This window comes from Lissotriton vulgaris, chromosome 4_1, assembly GCF_964263255.1.
Source record: "Lissotriton vulgaris chromosome 4_1, aLisVul1.2, whole genome shotgun sequence".
Lineage (NCBI taxonomy): Eukaryota > Metazoa > Chordata > Amphibia > Caudata > Salamandridae > Lissotriton > Lissotriton vulgaris.
This window is the reverse complement of record NC_141691.1, coordinates 744,820,365-744,847,388: the sequence shown is the minus strand read 5'-3', so window position 1 is coordinate 744,847,388 and position 27,024 is coordinate 744,820,365. Positions and strand designations below refer to the sequence as shown.

The window sequence follows — 27,024 nt, the reverse complement described above, 5'->3', positions numbered from 1 at the left end:
CATAGTGATCGGTCAACAGCGAAAACGTTCACATATTTATCCGCCCAAATCCTTTCTTTCACATCCATCGGGATATGTTGGACCACCTTTTCCCTCCTTGAGGGTAACGATCCCTCCCCCGCCATTGGCAACGGCTGCTTACCCGAACCAGTAGCTGGATTTGTTGTTGCTGCTGTTCCAACGCTCGACGCCGGTTGTTCCGAGGGATTCTGCGGGGAAACAAGAGGACAAGGTGCCTTCGCAGCATCTCTCGATTGCCGCAACTGCTTCATTATTAATCTGGCCTCCTCGGCCGTGTCTCCCGGTGCCACAGCACCCTCGTTGCTCTTGCCTAACCACGCCGCCAACTGGGCGGCCAGTTCGGGAGGCATATCCCCCTCGTTCACGGGTGTAACTACCACAGGGATCGGCTGTCCCGCGTTCGGGATCGGAACTGGGGCCTCAACTGGACTGACCGGGCTCGCCGGAGGTGACTCGGGCACCGGGGCCTCCCCCCCTGCCGCCCTATTCCTGGCCCTTTTACCTCTCCCGGCAGGGACTACTCCCTGCAATGCTGGCCCAATGACTTTCTTCGGTCTACCCGTACCATTCATTGCCGCCATCTGCTTCTTCATGTTCGCCATGTCTTTCACCAGCATGCGAAGCATTTGTTCGGTCCCGACCTTCTTTCCGACCTTCTTGCCAGGCATCGTTCACAGCTATTCGATTCGAGGTCCTGGATCCAAAGCTTCGGAATCACTGAAATGAGAAACACAAAAATTACAAGTTCTCAAAATTGGCTCCTTGTTCCGTCTCGGGCTCACGTGCAACGAGGAGGTGCAGCTTCCAAGCACAGGAACAAGAGGATGCTTCCTTAGATTGTTGCTCTTTTATTCTTCCTCGGGAGGGCGTGTACCCTCGTCCGATCCGCCTACGGGGCGTGACCAACGGTGTAGGTGTCTAGGACAACCCCTCTTGGGCGGGAAAAGGCGCGCCCCGGCTACGCCGCTTTGGGCATACCAGCCGGGACACGCCCCCCGCCCAAAATGGTTTCCCGGGGGGGGTCAGGGCACCCTACCATACGTTCGGGGGGACCGAGAGGTCGCCCCTTTCCATTAACATCATGCTGCAAAAACCCGAACACTATAGGAAAGCAAACACGAGAGCCCTCGCTAAACTGAAAACTACGATAGATACCACCGTACAAAAAGCATTTGTTGATGGTTTCCTACGTCAGAAAGAAATGGACTTTCTTGTGAAACCTAATACAGTAACACCAGCTCTATATGGTGTACCAAAAACACATAAATATGCCTCTGATCCTCCTCTCAGTCCCATAGTTTCTTTACTTAATTCATGCACTGAACCATTGTCACAGTATATTGATACATTTTTATGCCCTCTTACTACACAAGATGCATCTTATGTCAAAGATACAGGGCACATGATAGCCACCCTAGACCATGCACCTTTTAACCATGAAACACAGATCCTAGTTACCCTTGATATTGAATCACTCTATACTAACATCCCCCAGGACCTAGCCATAGAAGCGGTGGCAGCGCTCTTGGCTAGGACACCGGGGGATAGACCAGACACTTTCATTTTAGAGTGTCTGACTATAGTATTACAAAACAACTATTTTGAGTTCAATCATGAGTTATACCAACAGATCAAGGGTACCAGCATGAGGGCTTCTTGTGCCCCCAGCATAGCGAACATCTTCATGGGGGAGTTTGAACGCAAACATGTATTTAATGAGGCAGCCCCTTTCTTTGAAAATGTGGCCAAGTGGCATAGATTTATTGACGACATGTTCTTTATATGGACAGGCTCAGAATCAGATCTCCAGGAATTTGTGTCTTGGCTCAATTTAGCAGACACCAATCTGAACTTCACGTATAATTTTTCATCAAACAAAGTGACGTTTTTAGATATTTGGATTAAAGGCATGGATGGTCAGCTGGAAGTTAGTCTTTTCAGAAAACCAACTGCTAAAAACACCATACTGGAACACAGTAGCTTCCACCCCCATGCCAAAAAGACTTGATCCCCTTTGGGGAATTCCTACGAATTCGAAGGAACTGCACTCACATGAAGGACTTCATGTACCACCCAGAACAGTTACAAAATCGGCTTGTCTTACGAGGATATCCCAAAAGACTTATAAGACAATCCCTTAAATGAGCGAAATATTATAATAGGGATGCATTGACCAACAATACCCCCAAGCAAGTTGAGGACAAATTGGTCTGTGTAGTAGACCATTCCAGTATAAACTATAAAATCAGACAGATACTGGATAAAAAACTGGAAAATTCTCAACACCCATGAAAGAGAGGAAACATTACAGAAGCCTATGGTAGCTTTCAGGAGAAACTCAAATTTAAGAGATAAATTGGTACATAGCAGATCTAAACCACACGCAGAGATCAAACAAACAACTATAGATGGGCTACCACCGCCAATGGGAAACTACAGATGTGGCAATTGCCATGCCTGTGAATTTGCCATTACCATGCAGACATAGACATATGGAGACAAATCAGGGGTTATTAACCATATGTCAAATTGCAGAAGTTCCAATGTGATCTACCTGATACTTTGCCCATGTGGGCTAGGATACATTGGGGAAACGTCAATAGAGTTCCGTATTAGGTTCTCGGAACACAAATCTGCAAAAAAAACAAATAAACTACAAGCACCTATGGTTAGTCACTATCATGACCAACAACATACGGAAAATGACATGAGGTGGGTCATTTTAGAACGTGTAAGAAACACACCAGGAAAAGACCCTACTAAAACTAGAAAACAAAGAGAAACATGCTGGATTTTCTCCGAAGGGGTATAAATGAAGAAATAACATGGGTGGTAACAACCTAATATATTATCATGCGTAGAATACCCATATGGAGTGGACAGGTAAGTCTTTTTCTATACCGGTATAGACTCATCCTTCTCCCTTTATTTTATCTTTACTTTACCCCCTTTTGTAAGTCTCGGCTAGTAACGCGCTGAAAGCGCGTTCTCGCCGAGAACTATAGTCGGCGTCTCAGCAGTCTGAGAACGCCGAAGTGAGACAAGACCTGGCCGTCCGCAGCGTTTCCCCATAGGATAACGTTGTGCGCGTGGCCAGGTCTTGTCTCCACAGCATGCCAATGCAGACCGGATCGCGTTGCGCGCCTCTCTGGAATGCAGGGGGAGTCTGCATACCAGCGCGCGGTGCTGCTAAAGAGGAGACTGAGTGCGGGAGAGGCGGAGGCAGGCTTACAGACGAGGATGCACTAAGGAAGTGAAATGCAATTTTTAAGGCCAATACCTTACTGTAAATGTAATTGCTTTTTGATAAGAGTCACTTGCTCGTCCAGCTTTGGAATACATAAAAAGGTGCCTCCCACTGTTTTCAGCCGGATCATGACCAGCCACATTTGCGGAAATCTGCGACCAAAAACCGGGAGTGTCCCGGAAAGTCCGGGATGCATGGTCACCGTAGCCTGTAGCAAAAGTTCAGTACCATACTTATTTATCCCGTAACATCACAGCAAAAAAGTTTTTTTACACAGTTATTTTTAAGGTGTTCGAACCTTAAGGAACAGTCATCCACTCCCCACTTGAGGGCAGCTATAAATCGTCGTCCTTAATGAATTACTAATGAAATTAACCCCACACTCTCCTGTTTGTAAATGCATTAATTAGTAAAGAAATCCAGTCCAGTTCTTTAAAGGTAAAGTATATAAATCCACAACCGAGGTTATAAAAAATACTTTATTGCTTTCATAATTATATTCACTCAGTTAGTGGGTGAGTGGCGGCAACTCAAATCTCCCGCGGCACGTTTTATAACTATTAAAAGCACGTGCTCTGGTGCGGCCAGCAATCCACACACTAAGGAAACACAAGTTCACCAACTCCTTGCACGTTTCTCATGACCCACTGACCACGCAGATAATTTCCTACCAGTAAATGGCGTCGACTCACCTTTAGTGTTAACTGTCGGCCTTTCATATATAATGTGATCTGTGTCACCGGTATTTCAGCCTGTCAGTGGTCAATGCCGTCTGTAATATTTTCATTTGTTTGGCAAAATGTTATTTACTGAAATAGATCTATCACAAATGTAAAAATACAACATAGGGTTCTGGCAAAGATCACACTAGCAGAGGGTGTTGGTTAACGACTGCGCGGCCGGCCTTGAAGCTGGGGAAGCAGGTTCGAGTCTGGTGGGAGGCTCAAGCATTCTGTGATCCTGGGCATATAGCTTAATCTTCCCGTGCCTAAAAATAACATCTCCGTCTGTAACGCAACGGGTGCTCATGTAAAGAGCTCCGACCCCCTTCTGGTGTAGTTCACGCTATATAAAACTGCAAAATAAAAATTATTCTAATTTACTGCTGTAAAAAATTAAATATCAATTTACAGTTGATAAATTCAAATAATGCCTACAATCTGTACGCGGTACGACCAATACACCTAACAAGCTTGAAAATAAACGCGTACCCCACGGATGCATATACAATCTGCGATCATGAAACTGGAAAATAGTTCACAGATAGCTGCCGCGTGTATCATCTGGTACTGTCAACATGGCTCGGCTCCAGATAACACAATCAGGGCTGACGAGTGGCCTCGTCACACCCGTTTGAAAGTGGATTACCGCCGGGCTGGATGAGGCAACGAGAAAAAACATACAATGAAAGCACCAGCGAGTAACAGAAAGGATTAACCTGGCACCGTATTGTGTCGCCGCAGAAACACGTTAAACATGCAAAACACCACGGACACCACCACTGCCATGCACACACAGACACCACCACTGCCATGCACACACGGACACCACCACTGCCATGCACACACGGACACCACCACTGCCATGCACACACGGACACCACCACTGCCATGCACACACAGACACCACCACTGCCATACACACGGAAACCACCAATGCCATGCACACACGAACACCACCACTGCCATGCACACACGGACACCACCACTGCCATACACACACAGACACCACCACTGCCATGCACACATGCACACCACCACGGCCGTGCACACACGCACACCACCTCATTATGCAGGAGCTGCGCCTCTCGCCCCGTTATGATGTCTCGGGCGTAAAAGAAAAATGTTATTACCAGGGCTCGACAAATCTGAAAAATTGAACTAGTCCTGCAGGTCTAGTAACTTGGAAAATCCCCTCGACCCAACTGCAACCTACTTGACCTCTGTCTTTGAAAACAGAGCAAAAGTGACAAGTTAACAAGATTTAAAGGCATCTTTATTGCTTAGTTCCTTTGTGAGCAATAAAAATGCCTTTAAATCTTGTTATCTTGTCACTTTTGCTCCGTTTTCAAAGGCAGAGGACAAAAGTTAGTTTGTTTCCTACTCGCCAGAAAGGGCGAGTAGGAGCTAAAAATAGCTCGTCCTCATCCATTCTCCCTCGCAAATGCGAGCGGGCGAGTGGATTTGTCGAGCCCTGATTACATCTCGCAAGTTGTGTTTTTTAAATTATTTTTTATCCTCTTTACGGTTTGTGGCATATTGAATTTTACATTGTCTGTTATTCTATTAAACTATGTTCTGTCCCGTCCCCCCCCCCGCACTTCAAATAAGGCATACAATCTACAACATATCACTCTGCACTGCTACAAGTTAAACACTTGTGGTCATTGACTATGTCTGTTGACTTCCATTACAAAGGCGTAGCGAACAAGGCCTATATTTATTCAGCACCGCAAAACTAGCACTCTATATTACTGGCAACTTTGCTTGGCATAAGCAACAGCTAACCATTCACAAACAATGTTTATATACCAATTGCAAATAAAAAAAAAGTTAATGCAAAGCATTGTCATTTACAATGCCAGTAACTCAAACTTTAATGCTGCGAGACCTATTGCATTGCAAATGCTTGTTTAACCTTGCATTTAAATATATTCCAGTTAGGGACCCATCAACTTGTTACCTGCTTTGGATCCGCCCTACAATTTAGGGTTTTCTTCAATAACAGCTTTTATGTGTACTTTATTGAATTTCTTGCTATAAACATAAATTTATGATGATAATAGGTTCAGGTCATATCTCAGATATTACTATACCGTAAATTATTAGGTGTACCAACCATCATATTGACTTATTAGCACCGAGATTGTTCACACAGCATTTATGCTTTTGTTGCTATCTGTTAACACTGATTAAAATAGGCAGTTCTTTTTTAATTTTTAACTTTATTTTTTCTTCTTTGCAAACAGTTTGCCTCCTAGATTCGACATATGTATTTAATCATAACGCAAAAGTGCCTTTGATATAAAGTGACGCTATAAAAACAACTTCGTATTTTAGATCGATGCCAGTTCCAACATGGCGCCCACAAGCTAGACCCTCTTGGGACGGTCGTTGTACTATCGCGGTATTGCTTATTTCCGGTGGAAATTAATCACGTCATTGCAACATTAGTATTTTGCATCTAAAGGCCTGAACTAACATGGCGCCCTCGTATTAGTCTTTGTTGTGAGGCTTGCTAGACTCTCGCGGTATTTTGCATTCTTCTCGCGAGACCTTTAGACATAAATCATGCCCGCCCCCACTTGCTATCTCTTAGTCACACCGGTCCTGTGGGAGACGGAGTAAATCATGACGAGACGCTAGCACTTTCATCGGGTAAGATCAATTACGCCACTTACTTTATTTACGTGGTTGTGTACAGAGTAGTAGCTTTCCTTTCAGTTAATATCTAGACTTAGCTGTGGGTGGAACACAGGACTACTTCGCTGATAGTGTCTCTATCGGAAGCCTTTTTAAATAATTAAGTAACATTCTTCTCCTTCATCGGCAATTACTTTCCCTCGTGGCAAGGATCGAGTTACTTTAGTCTACTTGCCCCCTTTACCAGCAATACTTTGGCATATCGCAATTGACTTTTCCATAAACCACTGATGTACAGTATTCCTGATATATGCAGCTCACATATCGGATGTTTATCTTCTACAGTAGAGGGTTACCAGGCACAGTGTATTTGATGGCCCTGGAGTATTAGTCTGCTCTCTTTTCAGCAATCGTTTTCTCTCGTGGTAAGGATCAAGTTACTTTAGTCTATTTGCCCCTTTAACCAGTATTACTAATGTATATCGCAATTGATGTCTACTTAAACCACTGATGGTCAGTACTCCTGATATATGTAGCCCACATACTGGATGTGTTTTTTCTACAGTGGAAGGTTACCAGGAACAGTGTATTTGATGCCCCCCCCCCAAATAGATGGTGCACTTTGTACCAGACTAATACAGTATGCACGTTGCATGCTTCTTAGTTGTCATATGACATTTTGCTTTAGGATATTATTAGATTTTTTTGAGCCCCCACTTTTTGTTTCACAGCCTATCAGCGCAGTCAAAGTGAAACGATGTAGTATTTACTGGGTCATCCAGTGATAGGGCTGACTAGTAGTAGGTCACTCTATATATGGTCACAGTACACCTTAACAGACTTGCAGACAGAAATACAGTTAGCTACATATGCTTACTTCTATATACGTTTTTAATAAAGAGAAGCCACCTTATCACAACAATGCTGTCTTGACCAATCTTTCAGATAAAAGTATTTAACACTATTGTGCATATGTAGGGCCTCAATTATATAAAGGCCTCTCTAGTATTTTCTCTTAAATAGTGCAGCTTCTCTGTCCTTTCAGTAACTCTTGGTTACATCAGACACTCTTTGTACATTTATCTTATATGTTCTCTTGCTTTCACAGACTTACGTTTTAATATCAACATGTTTAAAACTGTGTCCAAAGAGAATATTTGAACATTATCACAGGATTGCAAACAATAAACTAACCTGAAATTTTAAATAGGTAAGACTCTGCTTAGATACACAAGAATATGTCAGATTCACATTGTACCCACTTGATTTATTTAGCTATCCCTACTTTGCAGGTAAATGTGGAAGTTCTGATCAATCTCCTACTAGATCGATTTTATCAAAATTACGTCTTCACTAATTTCAAGACAGAAATACTACGTACATACTGGAGATAACTTTTCTCCACCACAGTTGTAAGTAGGCTCCTTAGAGAATATAATATTCCCATCACAGTGTCACCTAGGTTGTTGTCATCTAACCGGTAGCTTTATTCCTTTTCGGTAGTCATTGTTAAAGACGATGGCCATACACTGACCAGTGCGCAACATACGTCTACTGAAAAACCTCCTAGTACTAAACATGTAGGTTTTGATTAGATTTCCAACTCTTTTCCTGGTGTTGGCCCCCTTTTTTCTACAAGTATCATACATCTTGCCTTTTCACACTTGTTGGTGACATCTATAACCTCTCTGCTGAGATCTTGGGCTTTTTTGGCTCTACCTCAATCTATTCACTGTAAATATCTGACACTTTTTCTGTGATGAACTGTTATCTCATTTGCAAGTCTCATTGGTCACAATCTTACCTTTAAGCACATAAAATGCTTTTATAATCATTAAATATTTTTTTGAATAGCTGTACAGCACAGTCACTTAACATTATATTGTGTTATTGCAGATATCTAGAACCCCCATTTCTTTCCTGGATATATTGTTTTTTCGGCCCTGATGAAGGTGATAACATCATACTTTCACCGAAATGTACGTAGGCCAGTTACACACCTCTGAAAATTCCAACCCAAGAACATATGCCAAAGAAAGGATTTTTCCGAAATCAAAAACATGGACTGATGCCCTTTTTGAATGTACCTTTATAAGACAAATTGATTATATTCTCAGATGTGTTTTTTCTTATAAACATTTCCTGCACAGTATGCGAGCTAGTATATTTGAGAGGAATGAACGGTAGAAAGGTTGCATGAGAGAATGAGTCTGATTTTACTTCTGTTAAGATTTTCTCTTGTGGGGGTTATAAAGTGAAACAAATCTTCTTGAATGGAGAAATAATAGAATGTGATTTTTCATTTGTATCTTTGTTAGAATCTGTGTTTTTGTATGATATTGCAAATAATTGTATGTCTTGTATTTTGTTAGAAAATAATTTTTATATACAAAAATATAAATATAAATAAAAAAAGAGAAAAATAAAGTGTTTGGATAAATAAAACAATATCCATATGAAAGACAATTCTATCTCTCTTCTTTTGTATCTGTGCTGTATACTAAATCATTACAAGTAGAGCGCTGCCAAGATTTAAATTAGATAGGTTAGACAAGAGGTTGCTTTAGTTTGCAAACACGTGTAAACGTACGCATCCTGGTAATCCGGATCATTCCAGGAAGATGCGGATTCACGTACTTAACCTTTAATGAAGGAGAGAAAGTACCAATAGCTTATAAATCACATTTGTACATACAGGCTGAAATGAAATTCACTTCTACAGAAAAAATTCTGACAGCGGTTCAAATTGCAGTAGCAATAGAGAGAGCCCTCGCACAGGGAAAATGCGTTATGGTCGTTACTCTTGTACCTGCCTTAGAGGCAGTGACAAAAGCGAGCATTCCAAATGCAAAGACTTTACATCCGAGATGGATACAATGGGTTAATTCTCTTGCTGCAACAGACGTTGAATACGTTTTTGACCCTTACTTGAAAACACAAGAATTTCACAAAATACGAACAAGAATGTCCTCTGCCCACTGAGATTCTGCCTCTAGAACAGTACAGATGTATAATTTATACAGATAGATCAGCACAGCCCGCAATTGGGTGTAAACAAGCTCATAGTGCTGGGTGCGATTGTTAAAGGTCGCTGGCGCGATGGTAAATTCTGACCTATGCTCACACAAACGCAATCTCTCAGAGATTGTACAGCTCAGCTAGCTGAACTACAAGCATGCAAGATGGGGCTTGAAAATACCGATCGCAAATTCCCCACACTCACAGTTTGCGATTCTTATTACTGCGTTCAATCTTACAATGAATACTTGCAGAACTGGATTCAAAACGGTTTCAAAGTTGCAAAAGGTGGCACAATCAAGCATAAGTTGCTTTGAGAACAAGTAGTTCAGTTACAAAAAGAGCTATAATAAACTCATGTGATCCATACACTGAGTCATCAACGTTATGGCGTTCACGTTGCAGGGAATTCAATGGCTGATGAAGCCGCGAAGGCAGTAGTGCAAACGGCTTCCGTAGCTGCAATCACTCGTTCAAAAACTAAAATAGACAGCGAAATAATGCTAGCTGTCAATGCCACAAGCAAAGGCAGCGGTGCAGCATTACCTCAAAATTATCCACCCAATTATTCATACATAATTGACGCAAACTCCGATCCTTTTGTTCGAATCCTTGGAGTGGGGGATAGAGTAATTCCAAACAGGAGACGTAGAGTAGCTTTGATACACAAAGCACATTTGGGAGAGGGTCTGATACATTAAGGGATCTCTGAATCTATATTAGAATTAAAGGAGACGTAACAGTGGCCATGGATGAATGCCCACATTCACGAATTTGCAATTAATTGCCATGACTGCAACAGAGAACGCCGCCAGATACCGGACTACAGTATAGCCAGCCGAGTACAGACACCATTGTTAGACAGCATTAGACTATCTACATGCAGACGTCCCTATGGACAAATGCATTCCCACAAATATTAAGACAAGATTCATTTGGATGTGGCCTCAGCGCTCGGCTGGCGCACAATCTGTTATAAAAGATTTGCGAGTCTTTATCGGCACATACGCAGTCGGCACGCTACATTCTGACCAGGTCCTGCGTTTAGTTCAAAGGCTTACAAGGAGGCCATGGCCAATCTGGGCTTTACATTGCAGTATTCTAGTCCATTCCATCCTGAGGGAAATTCGGTAGTGGAGAGAAAAAAACGGGACATAAAGCAATCTATAACAGCTAGGGTATTAGGCTCGGGTGACGGGTGGGTCAAACATCTAATAAGTGTCTAACGAAGTCTTAACAATCTGCCAAGAAGTTCTCTGGGAGGAATCAGTCCATATGAAATCCTTTTTGGAACTAGAATGATTGTCCAGGTCCTTGATCGTCACACTTCAGTGGTAGAACAGAAACATTTTGATATCAAAGAACGTTTGGCTGTTTTGCAGGACTTGAATGAAACAAGGAAAAGTCAAAGCAACACATTGCAGAAGCCAACGACCACTAAAGGGAAACCACCCGTCCCAGCAAGGCCTGCCTGGATTCCAAAGATTGGGGATCTAGTCAGAGGAAAGATTGCGGACAAGAAGGAATTTGGGCCTTCTTACAGACAACCAGTACCTGTGCTAGCAATCCACGGATCAAGAACAGTGTTACTACCACCCCTTGCTGGAAGAAAGGAGAACAGGTTTGTATCTATCGACCTAGTAAAGCCACATAATGTGGCCGATCATAAGTAGTAGGCCAAGTAGGCTCCAAAGATGTAGCAGACGACCAAATCTGACTACTATCCAAGAGGTTCAAACTGAGAGACTCATCACCTTTGAAGAATCTGCATTGCTAAAAGAAGGACTATGCAACAAAGCCATGGAACTTGTACCTCTTGAGACCCAAATAACAGTTCGTCAAGAAACGCCTGTCTGCAATGAATACCATCTGACTATACTAATATGACAAGTGATCAAGTAGCTCCAGGGATTTAAAATAATTGTGGTGCAATACCTACAATTGACAGAACTGTCTCTGGCTATTTCATTAACTTTGATACGTTTTACGAGGATCCCAGTGAACAGGAAACAACGCCAGCAAAACGAACTTTTAAAGAACAAGCTACAGTACTTTTTCATCAACTGGAAAAGACTTATCTGGTTTCACCATGGGTTGAACTTTGGATTGTGTTGGGTGTACTTTTTCTTCGACTTTGAGAATGCTGATAAATGGGAGATATAGTAAAAAGGACACAGCAAGTAAGAACATCAACTTACTCCTCAAGCCACACAAATCATCTCATCGTGAACAAAGAGACTTGTCATCAGTGAATATCACAGCCGTTCCTATACCTGGAATAGATTGGGACAGAACTGATTATTACATCCTTGATCCTGCAGAGCTGTTGAAAATTCCACAACAATTCAAGGTTTCCTTGAGTGACTTTGTTTCATCTAGCACCTTTTCTGATGATTGGGACTTTGAGACTGTTATTATTATGATGCCAGACTTAGAAATGTCTGCAAAATTTACAAATTATGAATACTAAGAAAGGTTCATCTGATTATGAACAAACGTACTGTTATAATCACTGTGGTCATCATTTATTGCACAAATCTGCAAATCCTAGAAATGTTTATATTTATAATCAATGGGAACATTGTCCTACGCCACCAAAGGGTAGCTCAAAAACTTTTTATGAAAAATTTCCATACTTTTCAGGTTTTAATATTTCTAATCCAGAATCATTTTATTTTAAAAATACAAATAAGACAGGACTGAAAAGTATGCTGACAAATACAAAGCAAATTTATTCTGCTGCCTTTCATGCTCAATTGTCTACTTTAGGCTTTGACTTCTGGAAAGACAACATTGACACAAAAACTGTCTGGGGCACAAAAGACTGGCAGGTGCGGGGCTTAGAAGCTTTATTTAGAGCCTGCATCGTCCCTGAACAAATAATGTTTTTAAATGACACTGTTCAACAGACATCTTGTCTTGGCTTAGCTAAGATAAAGGATTTAAACAAACCGCCATAACTACACCTGATAGTAAAAACACTACAGAGGGGGTGGTCGACGTAAATACTATTTTACTTAACAACAGAACAGATCCTGAATGGAAAAAATGGTTAATCTGGCCAACAGACACAAACAACTGTCAAGAGAAATTCCTGACTAAAACACAAGGGTTCACATCCACTAGGCCAGATCCAAGATATGTCCAGAGACAACATCCAGGGATAGTAACATCATACAGTGTAGGAAAACTGTGCCTTGAGGGGCTACAAAAATCCACACTAAAAGAGGTAAAACAACACTTATCTTTACTTAAAGATGGCATTGATTTAACCTCATGAGCGCTAGCGGAATTCCGCTCGCACGCTGAGATTTTTAAAAACGCACTTTACGTGACGAGCTGGGCTCGTCATCAGCGTGCGAGGAGGCTACGCCATGACGAGCCCAGCTCGTCATCAGCGTGGAAGGGGTTAAGGGACTCCTTACAAGGACCTAGGAAACCGCGTCAAACGTTTTATATACGCCGGTATCTATGCTGCTTATAATGAAGCTTGGAAAACAACGCAAGCAGAGACTGCAGAACGAATACGAGAAATTGATCGTATTAATTTCGAGAATTCTCGCTCTGTAGTTGACAATGGGGGACGAGTCTGTAATCCAGAATATATTCTTTGGACAGCATAGTATCTTCTGCCATGGACATAATGGAACAGGACTTGGTCATGTTACAACATGGGTTTTAACAACGGGAGAGGGAGGGAAGAAAACACTCTCAGTCCCGCAGGAAAATGTATTTCAAACAACAGAAGAGTGTAATTCAATAGGTGTGTATAAGCACAAGCAAGGGAGAAAGGTGAAAGAAATAAATCTCATTGGATTTTTTCAGGAAGCCCTCACTCCCCACCCTGGTTGGTGACATGCTTCATCATCGGGCCCACCGGGAGAAGCCGAATGCCTACCCGGTGTTCTACCACGCCAGGATACTGCGGAGCTGGTTTTTTGTGAAAAAGGTTAAAAATGTCCAGGTTGTATCCCACATAAAAAACTTTATTTAGTGGTCAACCTGATATATTAAAATGATGAATTGGTAAACTACCAAATAAATTGTTTGGATATTTCCACTTAAAGTGGGGTCAACATGTTTCTGCCCTTTATGTGTAAATTACTGGGCATTCTTCAGGACCATGGGAAGTGTACCTCGGCGGTATGGGCGCGCTAAGGCCCACCCTAACCTGAGGACGTGATAGTTCAAAATTAGTGTAAAAACTAGAAGGTGCAAGAAAAAACAAAAGAGAACAAACCAACAAGTTATGGGGATTTCCCTCAAAATCAGAGGAACCTGTGTAGTCTGGAAAAGGAGAGAGTAAAGTGACATACATACATATAGAAAGAAAAAAACACGTAGCTAGTTCAGTCTGTCTCATGGGTTCTCTAAGGACCGATCTCTGAGAGATGTGCTTTTGACTAGTCATACACTGGTGACCATAGTGTCATAGTAAATATATCTGTGGTAGATCCACCGGCCTAGAAGAGGCACACCTGTGAACAGACATGCTCTATGCAAGAAGAAAAGGCGTAAGAATTGGCCCTCCACGCTGATTGTGGCGTTAATTCGATACTCGTGGTTAGAGATCAATGGGCCAGAATGCGGGGCCAGTGGGTAGACAGGGACTTGATAAATGACCCAGCGCAATCGTAATCAAAATAGTTACGTATGGACTCCCACTTGTCAAATAAAAGATCCACACACCATAGGTCTCGGGAGGGGGTGGAGGCGAAAATCGCACACCCTGTAGGATGAAGGACAATAAAATGACAGAAAACGGAGTTTAGTTACAGTCGGTAAAAAGATGCACGAGGCATCGCGAACCACTTAGCTGTTGGTTGAGATGGAAAGGAACTCACGCCTGCAACGCCTGGCACCCACTCGATACCTGCGTACTGCCTCTTAACCGGGCCTCGTGGATGTTGGTCGTGGAGGAGGCATCATTATTGTAGGTACGGATGAGGTGTCGAACCCAAAAGTGATGCGTGGTGGCAAGCGTGTGAAGCGCGTTCAATCAGGTCTGAGTTCACGCTAAAATGAAAGCGAGGCTTGGAACGCTGACCTACTTTGATCCGAATTGTTAATCGTCAAAGCTTTATGGAGCAGACAAATAATGGACACCGTTCGCGTTTGTATTAATGAGAGGCTAAGATGTTGGCCTGCTAAGTATACAGAATTATCAATCGGCAAAACTTAATGGAACGGATAATTGTGGAGAGCTAATATTGTAAGCAAGACATTGGTATTAGGCAGTAAAAAGTAAAAAGGAACAAATAGGTTTATTGGTTAGTAAACCGAACGAAGGTCGGGTATTTAGAAAATAATTTTTTTTTTTTTTAAATACCTTGGTATATAGTCCAGGTCTTGGTAGACGTTAATATGTGATCGCGGGGGTACAGGTAATACCACCAGCGAAAAATGAAGCATTAAATCTAGGTGAATGGTATGTATCATATTCCTCAGCAACCACTTTTAGCAGATGGGTCATGGTTATACCCACAGCGTGTAAATGAGACAATCAATCTGAGTGATGGTATGGTGTGTATCATATTCCTCAGCAAGTACTTTAAGCGGAATGGTCATGGTAATTTCAGGACTAGTATCATTGTTAGTATGGTCTGGAAACAAAAGAGATTATTAGTGTTTAAATACTGATGACCATGGTATCCCGTCGTTTAAACCATTCAGGTGTGTCCCCAATCTGTACACCCAACGCTGTTCTTTTTCGAAAAGGGCATTGGTGATGTTTTTCCCAAAGGCCACTGGTAGCCGCTTCTCCTCCTCCATAGGATTATGGAGGAGGTATATAGATGATATCCTCCTCATCTGGAAGGGCGATGAGACCCTACTGGAACATTTCTTTAACTGGCTAAACACACCTAGACCCGAATTTGAAATGTACACACTGTAATAGCAAAGAGGAAGTTGTGTTTCTAGATGTGGTTATTACAGTGAGAGGCACAGCCCTAACCACCAGAACACACTACAAGCCGACTGCTAAAAATAACTTACTGGAATTCTCAAGCTTCCACCCGAGACCGCTCAGGGAAAATCTTCCATATGGCCAGTACCTAAGGATCCGGAGAAACTGTAGCGATATTAAGGACTACCGGGAACAAGCTACTGACCTAACCCAGAGACTAAGATCAAGAGGCTACCATACAAACATTTTAGACAAAGGCAATAAACGTGCCTGGAACCAGCCTCGTGAAGCACTTCTTGAAGACAACGTGAAAGAACCCAAGGATGCACCACTCAGGTGTGTTACTACATACAGCAGTCTGTCAAACGCAATGAAAAAAAAATCGAACAAACACTGGAGTATCATCACCAGCAACAACAAAACCTGGGAAAAATCTCTTTTCTCCTTTAAGAAAGGAAGAAGCTTGAGAGATCCTGGTCCATACACGCCAGCAAGTAGAACCCACAAAAATGTCTAATGATAGGTCAATCACCAGTGCTTGGGGTCTCCCACCAATAACCGGTCACAAACCCTGTTCAAACTGTAGTGTGTGTCACCTGACTAAACACACTAATCAATTATCCTGTGAACCTGGCATATTCTGGACCCAAAGAGTCCACACAAATTGTAATTCCACTAATGTGGTTTATTGGATCACCTGCCCTTACCAAAAAAGATATGTGGGCATGACTACTCGCAAAATTAAACAGCGAATTTGCGAACACCGCAGCAACATAAGGTGTCGTAAGGTAACAACAAAAATGAGCGAGCATTTTCTCCTCTTAAATCACACCCCAAATGATCTCCACTGGACTATCATCGAACAAGTGGCCTTTGGGAAAAACATCACCAATGCCCTTTTCGAAAAAGAACAGCGTTGGGTGTACAGATTGGGGACACACCTGAATGGTTTAAACGTCGGGATACCATGGTCATCAGTATTTAAACACTAATAATCCCTTTTGTTTCCAGACCATACTAACAATGATACTAGTCCTGAAATTACCATAATCATTCCACTTAAAGTAGTTGCTGAGGAATATGATACACACCATACCATCACTCAGATTGAATGTCTCATTTACACGCTGGTGGTATAACCATGACCCATCTGCTTAAAGTAGTTGCTGAGGAATATGATACATACCATTCACCTAAATTGAATGCTTCATTTTTCGCTGGTGGTATTACCTGTACCCCCGCGCTCACATATTAACGTCCACCTAGACCTGGACTATATACCAAGGTATTTTTTTTTAATTTTTAATAATTTTTAATTTCTAAATACCCGACCTTCATTCGGTTTACTAACCAATAAACCTATTTGTTCCTTTTTACTGCCTAATACCAATGTCTTGCTTACAATATTAGCTCTCCACAATTATCCGTTTCACTCAGTTTTGCCGATTGATAATTCGGTATACTTAGCAGGCCAACATCTAAGCCTCTCATAAATACAAACGCGAACGCTGTCCATTATTTGTCTGCTCCATAAAGCGTTGACGATTAACAATTCGGATCAAAGTAGGTCAGCGTTCCAAGCCTCGCTTTCATTTTAGCGTGAACTCAGCCCTGATTGGACGCGCTTCACACGCTTGCCACCACGCATCACTTCCGGGTTGGACACCTCATCCGTACCTACAATAACAATGCCTCCTCCACCGACCAACATCCACGAGGTCCGGTTAAGAGGCAGTACGCAGGTATCGAGCGGGTGCCAGGCGTTGCGGGCGTGAGTTCCTTTCAATCTCAATAAACAGCTAAGTGGTACGCGATGCCTCGTGCATCTTTTTACCGGCTGTAACTAAACTCAGTTTTCTGTTATTTTATTGTCCTTCATCCTACAGGGTGTGCCATATTCGCCTCCACCCCCCTCCCGAGACCTATGGGGCGTGGATCTTTTATTTGACAAGTGAGAGTCCATACGTAACTATTTTAATTACGATTGCGCTGGGTCATTTATCAAGTCACTGTCTACCCACTGGCCCCGCATTCTGGCCCATTGATCTCTAACCACGAGTATCGATTTAACGCCACAATCGGCATGGAGCACCAATTCTTACGCCTTTTCTTCTTGCATAGTGCATGTCTGTTCACCGGTCTGCCTCTTCTAGGCCGGTGGATCTACCACGAATATATTTACTATGACACTATGGTCACCAGTGTATGACTAGTCAAAAGCACATCTCTCTGAGATCGGTCCTTAGAGAACCCATGAGACAGACTGAACTAATTACGTGTTTTTGTCTTTCTATATGTATGTATGTCACTTTACTCTCTCCTTTTCCAGACTACACAGGTTCCTCTGATTTTGAGGGAAATCCCCATAACTTGTTGGTTTGTTCTCTTTTGTTTTTTTCTTGCACCTTCTAGTTTTTACACTAATTTTTAACTATCACGTCCTCAGGTTAGGGTGGGCCTTAGCACGCCCATACCGCCGAGGTACACTTCCCATAGTCCTGAAGAATGCCCAGTAATTTGCACATAAAGGGAAGAAACATGTTGACCCCACTTTAAGTGGAAATATCAATGTATTTGGTAGTTTCCCAACACATTGTTTTAATATGTCAGGTTGACCACTGAATAAAGTTTCTTATGCGGGATACAACCTGGAAATTTTTAACCCTTTTCACAAAACTTTCACTAAAAAACCAGCTCCGCAGTATCCTGGCGTGGTAGCACACCGGGGAAACATTTGGCTTCTCCCGGTGGGCCCGATGATGAAGCATGTCACCAACCAGGGTGGGGAGTGAGGGCTTCCTGAAAAAATCCAATGAGATTTATTTCTTTCACTTTTCTCCCTTGCTTGTGCTTATACACACCTATTGAATTACACTCTTCTGTTGTTTGGAATACATGTTACAATGTGGTCAGTCACAATCATGTTCTATAATGCTATTGGGCTGGATGTTATAAAACCTCCGTTCAGGCTATGTGGCATGGCTACTAATCAACACCACGTCATTGTTTTCTGAATTTAACCTTACAGATAAACAAATCACTTTGGCACAAAGAGGCGCAGACTATACGGTGCTGAGCATAGAAAAACTGGAAAGATTACCATTAACTGTTTCCGAGAAGCCAGTGACAGAATGGATAATACAAGGTACAATCACTCGGTCTGTTACAATTTTCCATTTTCAGTATTGCTTAAAATATATACCAGCAGGCGTATATATATACATCAAGAATCCTGGGATTTACCTTATACACACAGTTGTTGGAGTGGGGGAAAAGAAGTGTTTCTTAGTGGTACAAATTGTGAAAACACACTAAGCGGTACACTTTTATGTCAGGTATTAATTTACACGAGGCTTGCGATGGTTCTTCAAACAACTTATCCTGCCACCTGTAAGGTTCTCCAGCTGAAGTGATAGATCCAATTTTTAGGCAGCTTTCTAATGGAACTTATATTATGTTGAATGGTCATAGCTGCTGTGGCATGTTGCCAGGAATACCCTATCTCGTAAGCGTGTCAGCCAGGGTCACTTGTCGTATGCAAGTATTGTTTCCTAAAACCAAGACAGACGGGGAGTCGCCGTTATGGCCTTCACTGAACATCTCTTTTATACAAATTGATACTTTAAGCAGAATGAAAGACATTCTTTTACAAAAAACTGTGCCACTGACCTCGTCCAAGGAGACGTATGATCTGCAAGTTGCAAGCACTTCTGCAGATACATGCCCTTTTATTCACAAACTGCCCAATACATTTCTCAGAAATGTTAGGTCGTATCTTAAACATGTCTGATACCAGTGGTATTGTACATGTATTTAAGACAGTTTTTTCGGGACTGTTAGCACCCCTTGAAGCAGTCCTAGGCATTTTTCCAAACTTCGTGCACTCAGTGTTTGGCGGCCTGCCTCTCATTTTGGGATTCGTTGCAGGGATACTATTTTTGTTCCTTCTGCTCCGATATGGCAAGTCAAATCACCATCGACATCGAGATCACCTTGGAGAATACCCTCCTGGCATTGAAGTGTCGTGAGCGCACGATACAAATCCTGGGCTTGGCTCGATTAAGAGATTTGAATATCATGGTGTTCCTATTGTTTCGACCAATCTGGCAAGATTGCATCTTACCTGTTCTAAGATGCCTGCTATGTGGAGAAGAATGCGTGCTAGACATCTGTCTGACACTCCCTTCAGTCCTGCCAACGGAAGTAGATACTGTGCTTGGACCAGTAACAGCTCATGCACTGTGTTGTCCCCAGCGGCTACCAATCCTGATGACGGATTTCGTTGAGATCTCACAGGCGCACAATGCTGACGGTGAGATACGTGGAGCAACAGGCACACAGGTACCATCTTCTTCGAACATTGCTAATGCGGCTGACACTGACGGCGATGCTTCGCATCAATGTGCGGTTAATCCGCTTAACAAGGTAGTCCAACTTTCACCTACAATAGTAGACAAATTCTTTATAGACTTAGAAGATTTGATGTTTTCTCCGAACAATGACACTGACTCTTCAAGCTGGTACACAGTGTTCTGAGGGACTCTGAATTCGACCTTCATTTTTCAAAACAAGCTTCTAACTTTGGAACTCTATTTTTCTCTATGATCAGACTTTTTTCCAAATGTGTATATTTTTTTTTACACAAACCAATCTGCTTAAAGTAGAACTATTCTTAGAGAACAAGAATTCTTTGAAATACTTCCAAGAGAAAATATTTTACCTTGTCCACACTAAAACAATTTATATATTCTGCCATGGAATGGTATAGACTTTTTTTTCTATATTAAAGAGCCATTTCATGAATGTATTTTCATGATTCATTCGGATAGCATTTTTCAAATGTCATCTATATGCTTTGAATGAAACTTTGCTTTTAAAATGCCTTCAGCACAAATGCTCTTTTCGTGTACAACCAGTACCAATGCATTTTTTATGTATTTTAGGTGGGTTATAGAAGACATCACGTTTAGATATGTTTTAATGTGTTTAGAACTTAGTAATGTCGTACATTATAAAGTGGAGTGGGTGTTGTGTGGCGTTTTAGGCTCCGAGTGAATTTTCCTGATTTATGCCCTTGTATAGGTACAATTCACATTGCCCTAATATAGGCATAGAAATCATTCCCTTATTTAGACATAGCCCATGCAGACCAAATACAGGCATGGCTACTTCCACCCATACCAAACATCACAACGATTTCTAGGAAAATCGGCTGAAGCAGTTAGGGAACTTCCCCCTGCTTGAATATTGATTTGTCCTAGAACTCATTCACTTTGCAAAGAACTACTATTCCCTAGGGGTTCTTTCCTGATGGAGAAGTGTGGCTCAATGGTTAGAGCGGCAGACCCTGATGCAGAGTTCTGGCCCGGACCAGGGTTTAATTCCCGCCTCGGCGGGTCTTGGGCTCAATTTCCCCGGACCTGATAATTCTCGCCTCAGTGCCTATTATAATCACGGGTCCCACTCTGCAACTCTGGGCAATAGCTTGCTTAATCTCCACAATGGCCGCAACAGCGCTAGGATGCCTGGCTTCACCTTGGGGGTGCCCAGGAGTGGGCACTTCACAGGGAAAGACCAGGAAGTGTTCCACAGCGGTATGTGTACAGCGCCTTGAGACCCCTTCGGGGGCGATTTGTGCGCTATATAAGCACTACATTTACATTTAGGTTATCATGCCCGACTTTATGTCAAACTAAACACCTTCGAGGTATAAATATGCCTTCACTTGCTCTAGCAAGACACAGTGGTTCGGAGCAGTTCGACTATTTACTTGCCCAACGCAGCTCGCTAGAGCAAGTGCCGAAGGAAGCCGACGCACTGATCGAGAAGCTGTCATTTCTCTCGCTGAGAATCCAGCTCCAGTGTTTCCAAGCTCCCCCTGCGGGGTGTTGGGAAATTGAGTCCCGAGACAGAGATACAAGACCTCCTTCATTCTAAACTAAAGGTATGGAGCTTATAAGAACCCTAGAGAAATCTTGGATAGATTCTTGGCAAAGAAAAATAAACCTATGTTACACAATACTTACTTCCTCCTGCGTACTAGACTTAGGCTAGGTACATTGGGGTAGGCATATTTTAGAAGCACCGGATGAGTACTTTTAGTCATTGTTATTTATGTATTTATTTTTATATGGCTTAGAAACCATACAATGCTCTTACAGTATTATTTTATAATATTGTTCCTTGCTGTACGCATTATACTTTGCAGCCTGCATTACAATTGTAGCAGTTCATTTCAAGACTGTTCAATAAATCCTTTTATTGAAAATGCCCGTCTCTATTAGCACCTCTGTTGAAACGAAGCATGCACGATTGACTGAGTGAAATACTTATCTATTGTTTCCGCGATTCTAGAGATACATTTCTTATTCTTGGGAAACAAAGTTGTCATGTTTATCCGGTTGTCAGAAACTAATCCCTTCTTGTGAATTCAAGAAAGTTTCTAGTGACCTCTGAGCTAGCTGGCACTCACTATTAAAACTATTAAGTTTAATATATTCGATAGAGACCTAGTCGACCTCAGTCCTATGTCTAACCTATAGGATATATTATTCCAATGCGCAAAGGCTATTGGGAATACAGGAACTACACTACAGAACGGAAAGAGGAGCTTGTTGGATTCAAGAGCATTTGGGTTTGCTGTTAGTTCATCAGCCCAGTAATTAAAATCGCCCACTATAAATGGTTGATTAGAAGTCACAAGAACTGGGCTAATGAATTTATAGTATGGCATAGAAAAAACTAGCAGAATAGCCAGGAGGACGATAATTTGGTCGAATTAGTACTTGCTATTATTGCCTTTTAGAAAAACCAAAAGATCTTTAATATCATCCAGATCAATTACATGCTGGGTGGTTACTGGGATGTTGTTAAAAATCACAGCAACTGCGCCTCCAGCTTCATTTGCTCTTTGGTTCTAAAAATAGCTGTATAAATTTGGCACGCCAGTTATGATTCAGGGCTATATGGGGCTGAAATGCAATTTTCAGATAATAACAGCACATTTAGATCATTAGCCATGAATAGATCTTCGATTTCAAGCACATGTTTATGGAGTGCATGTGAATTCAAACAGCCACAATGAAGAACAGAAACACAGATGACATACCTACATGTCATGAGATTTTGGGCTCTAAACTAGTAGTACTTCTAAAGATGCCATTAGTTTTTAGGTCAAGCCTAGAGTCAACGCGCATGCGCTACTCTGCGAGACTTGTTGTAGTGGAGTACGGAGTAGATGTGCCGCCCACTCTCCGCCCATGTTTGTCATTGGCTTGTGTCTTTGTCCTTGGTAAATGCAGGCTTCTGCTTAGTTAATAGGCTAGTTTGTCCTGCTTCAGTACCTCCTTTTCTTCATTAGTAACCTCCCATGGTGACTGGCCCCTTTCCTTAAGTTGCTACACGGGATGCTTTAGTTTAGTCTGTATTTTTCAAAAAAAGGGAGAGTGTGGCCCATACGGACAGAAGTGGGGTAAGGGCCCAATAACTTTACACGAAAGACAAGAACCCACACTTCCATGAATTTCACACCATATAATTTAGGGATGAAAAAAGATAAACACTATTTAATGCGTTTACCTTGGCGATTAGTTGCGCCAGTTTTATTAATCAATTTTCACGAAAAAAGAACATGTCACTATAGCCAAGAGAAATATCAAAGCCTTAAACGTAATGACCACGACAGTTTTAGTGTTCAATATTTACAATGAGAAATTCAATATTTACAATGCAGAAATGTAATTTAAACAACGAATTGACAAAACATACAAAAATTGTGAAACTGTGCAAAACTAGTACACAAACGTCATTATGTGATATCATTTTACAAATAAAATGCGGGGAAGAATTATCGGAAGAATTATCCACATGTTTTTTTTCAACTTTTTTTGTGAACCAACAGTTTTTTAAAGACTGAAATATAATATTTGGCAAAAAAATGGAGATTGTTAGTAGGTCTCCAAAAACAACACGACAACCTCTCGGTAGAAATGTTGATAGGCTTTTAGATCATAAACAATTTTAAATGTTTACAGGACTTGATCCTATCCGCCTACGCGTTTCGAGTTTGTGAGGATTCTTCTCAAACTCTCTTCAGGGCCAAATGAATTCCATTCCCCATTTGTTAAACCTCTAGGGACTCGAGGTAGGTTAGTTCATCCAAATAACTTGTGGAATTTTGAAGGATTTGTGCGTGTTTCTGGCTATGGTTGAGGAGGCCAATTGGTCGTACTGCTATTTTTCAGTTTCCTTCATTTTGAAAACAAAGCGTTTGTTTATGTTGAACCGTCTGGCGTGTTAATTACCAACGGTATCTCAATGAGTTTGACACTCACGGTGTCACCGCCGGAGTCTTCCTCTGGCAACGCGGCTCTTTTAGTTCAGGAGCGTGCATGAAGGAATGAGGAAGTGATGCACGCTCCTGAACTAAAAGAGCCGCGTTGCCAGAGGAAGACTCCGGCGGTGACACCGTGAGTGTCAAACGCTTTGTTTTCAAAATGAAGGAAACTGAAAAATAGCAGTACGACCAATTGGCCTCCTCAACCATAGCCAGAAACACGCACAAATCCTTCAAAATTCCACAAGTTATTTGGATGAACTAACCTACCTCGAGTCCCTAGAGGTTTAACAAATGGGGAATGGAATTCATTTGGCCCTGAAGAGAGTTTGAGAAGAATCCTCACAAACTCGAAACGCGTAGGCGGATAGGATCAAGTCCTGTAAACATTTAAAATTGTTTATGATCTAAAAGCCTATCAACATTTCTACCGAGAGGTTGTCGTGTTGTTTTTGGAGACCTACTAACAATCTCCATTTTTTTGCCAAATATTATATTTCAGTCTTTAAAAAACTGTTGGTTCACAAAAAAAGTTGAAAAAAAACATGTGGATAATTCTTCCGATAATTCTTCCCCGCATTTTATTTGTAAAATGATATCACATAATGACGTTTGTGTACTAGTTTTGCACAGTTTCACAATTTTTGTATGTTTTGTCAATTCGTTGTTTAAATTACATTTCTGCATTGTAAATATTGAATTTCTCATTGTAAATATTGAACACTAAAACTAACGTGGTCATTACGTTTAAGGCTTTGATATTTCTCTTGGCTATAGTGACATGTTCTTTTTTCGTGAAAATTGATTAATAAAACTGGCGCAACTAATCGCCAAGGTAAACGCATTAAATAGTGTTTATCTTTTTTCATCCCTAAATTATATGGTGTGAAATTCATGGAAGTGTTAGTTTAGTCTGTAAGCACTCTTTTCTTTATTGAGTGTCTTACTTGCAGGCACTGCGTGCTTTGCTACATTCAGCAAGCAATGCCGGCTTTCTGCCGTGTTTGCCCGCCCCACCACCGTTCCGAGATCACAGCTTTTAATTTATTTTTTAGCTCATGGCCACCCGCCAGCCATTTCCTTTTGTTTTCATTACTTTTGTTAGAATTTCTGCACCGGCGTAGGAGCCACAATGGCATCAAATGTAAGAAATAGAAAAACTTTTGATGCCATCATGGCACCAGCGCAGAGATAGTAGTAACAAAAGCTAGGAAAATGAAAGGAAATGGCGGGTGGCCTCTTTCAGCATGTAAATTAATCGGAAACAAGTATTTCAGTACAATAGGTCTCGTATTTACATGATTTTAAGAATTGGAACTGTAAATGACAATAGCTTTTATTTATGTTTTAAAAACCAAAACATAAATAAAAGGCATTGTCATTTACGATGCCAATAGCTCAAAGTCACGTAAATGCAAGACCTATTGCATTGCAAATGCTTGTTAAGGAATGGAGTCCATCTCGGGCAGCAATGTTGGAAAGTTTCTGAGGGCCAGATTTTCCTTAGGTGAATATAGTGAGGAAAAAAACAGAGGCTGGCTCCTGTTTACGTAAGGTTGGGTGCCGACACAGTGTCAGACACTGTATGAAACTTGCACTGCTTTCGGCCTCAACTGCTGAGCTCTCAACTATGCTCAGTGAAAAAAACTACCGATGAACACTCTGAACTCACCCGGACTCCTAGAAAATACTCAGTTTGTAGTGTGTGCTACATACAGCATTACAAACAAAACTACAGAAACTAAACCTGCCAACTCACATGTAGCCACCGGGTGACACATGATATATGCTCGCCTCACACGGTCAGGCAGTAGGAGCTATTATCGCACTGTGGCAGGGAATATGAGCTGAAAACCACTGTAAACAGTAGATTTCCAGCTCATTTTTTGAGGCTTTGAACTGCTGACGTCTATTAAGGGGGTGCGAAAACACCCCAGAACATTGGCACCAGCCTTGACAATATTTGTTTTTTTTAAAGGAGGGGGCCAGGGGGCAGGGTAGGGGCAAAATTAAAAATTTGCTAACATTCGTGCCAAGAATTTTCAATTCCATTAAGGAGAGCCTCCGTCCTGCCATAGAATTGTCTCTTAGGTGCATCTCGGCACAAGGCCCCGCCTTCCCTGCCCCCTCACACAATGAGATTTGTGTTCAGGTTGACAGGTATGAACTAGGTAAATTAAACACTCCTAGGAAATAGTGACGCTCATAACATGCAGCATGAAGTACAACGTGAAACAGACTGACTTTGCCTGCATTAACCGTACTAAAACATATTGTCAAAATAGAGATTGGCTTTTTTATTTTTAAAGTTGGGTACTTAAACAGGGTTACGTTTCAATATATTGCTTTTAATTACTGAGCTGAGCACTTCCAAGACCCTTCCCACTTAATACCATATAAAGTGAATGGAGAAAAAATATATATTCTTCAAAGGATGATGCTGCTTTACAAATAAATAATCTACTCGAAGCCTTCAGAGGCATGCTGCTTGTAGGTATATTATTGAAAACACTACGACACACACCAAACAAATGAGATTGACTTGGCATGCATGGTTATCTCACTTAGTGCGGCTGTAAACGAACGTGAAGCGAGTGCTTTTACATATCAACATTCCCGATTCAGGAAGTTCTCACAATTTTTAAGCCAAAGTTCGATTTAGGCGTTCTCTCGCTTCAAATATCTGCCGTTGAATCGTTCGTCAGGAGATCCTAAATATCCTCGATATTTTTTTTCTAAATGTTCATATTTGCTAATGAATGGCGAATTGTAAGCGAGATAAACACAACCAGTGTGTATGATTGGGGCCCCAAAAAGACTTTCAATGTAGCTCTGCGATTCAAACCGTGTAGCAGCCAAATGTTGCTTGATAGTTCGAAGCAGGTAAGACTACTACTGCTACACAGGGACTGTTGTCGTGTCCCTACTTAACTTCTCTGTGAAAACTCACCTGCGATGTTCTTGCTCCTTCAGACCTTCTTTGGGGCGGCCATCTTAGACTGGGTCATTGCCTTCGTTTGAATAGGTATTAACAGAAAGCAGGTAAGTGAACTTAACAGTTGAACTGGCCAATACAGTGAAACTACTTCAACGAACATAACCATAAAGTTAGATGATGCCAACAAACCAGAGT

At 41.7% G+C, this 27,024-nt stretch overlaps 1 protein-coding gene across 1 annotated transcript in view; it reads right to left on the bottom strand.

The window, feature by feature from the left end:
* The window catches only part of LOC147722522 (uncharacterized), a 364,894-nt gene extending 337,870 nt beyond the window's left edge, over window positions 1-27,024 (bottom strand). The window contains exon 1 of the mRNA XM_086965046.1: window positions 26,842-27,024. The gene's annotated coding sequence lies outside the window, so the exon portion shown is untranslated. The remainder of the gene's footprint in view (window positions 1-26,841) is intronic.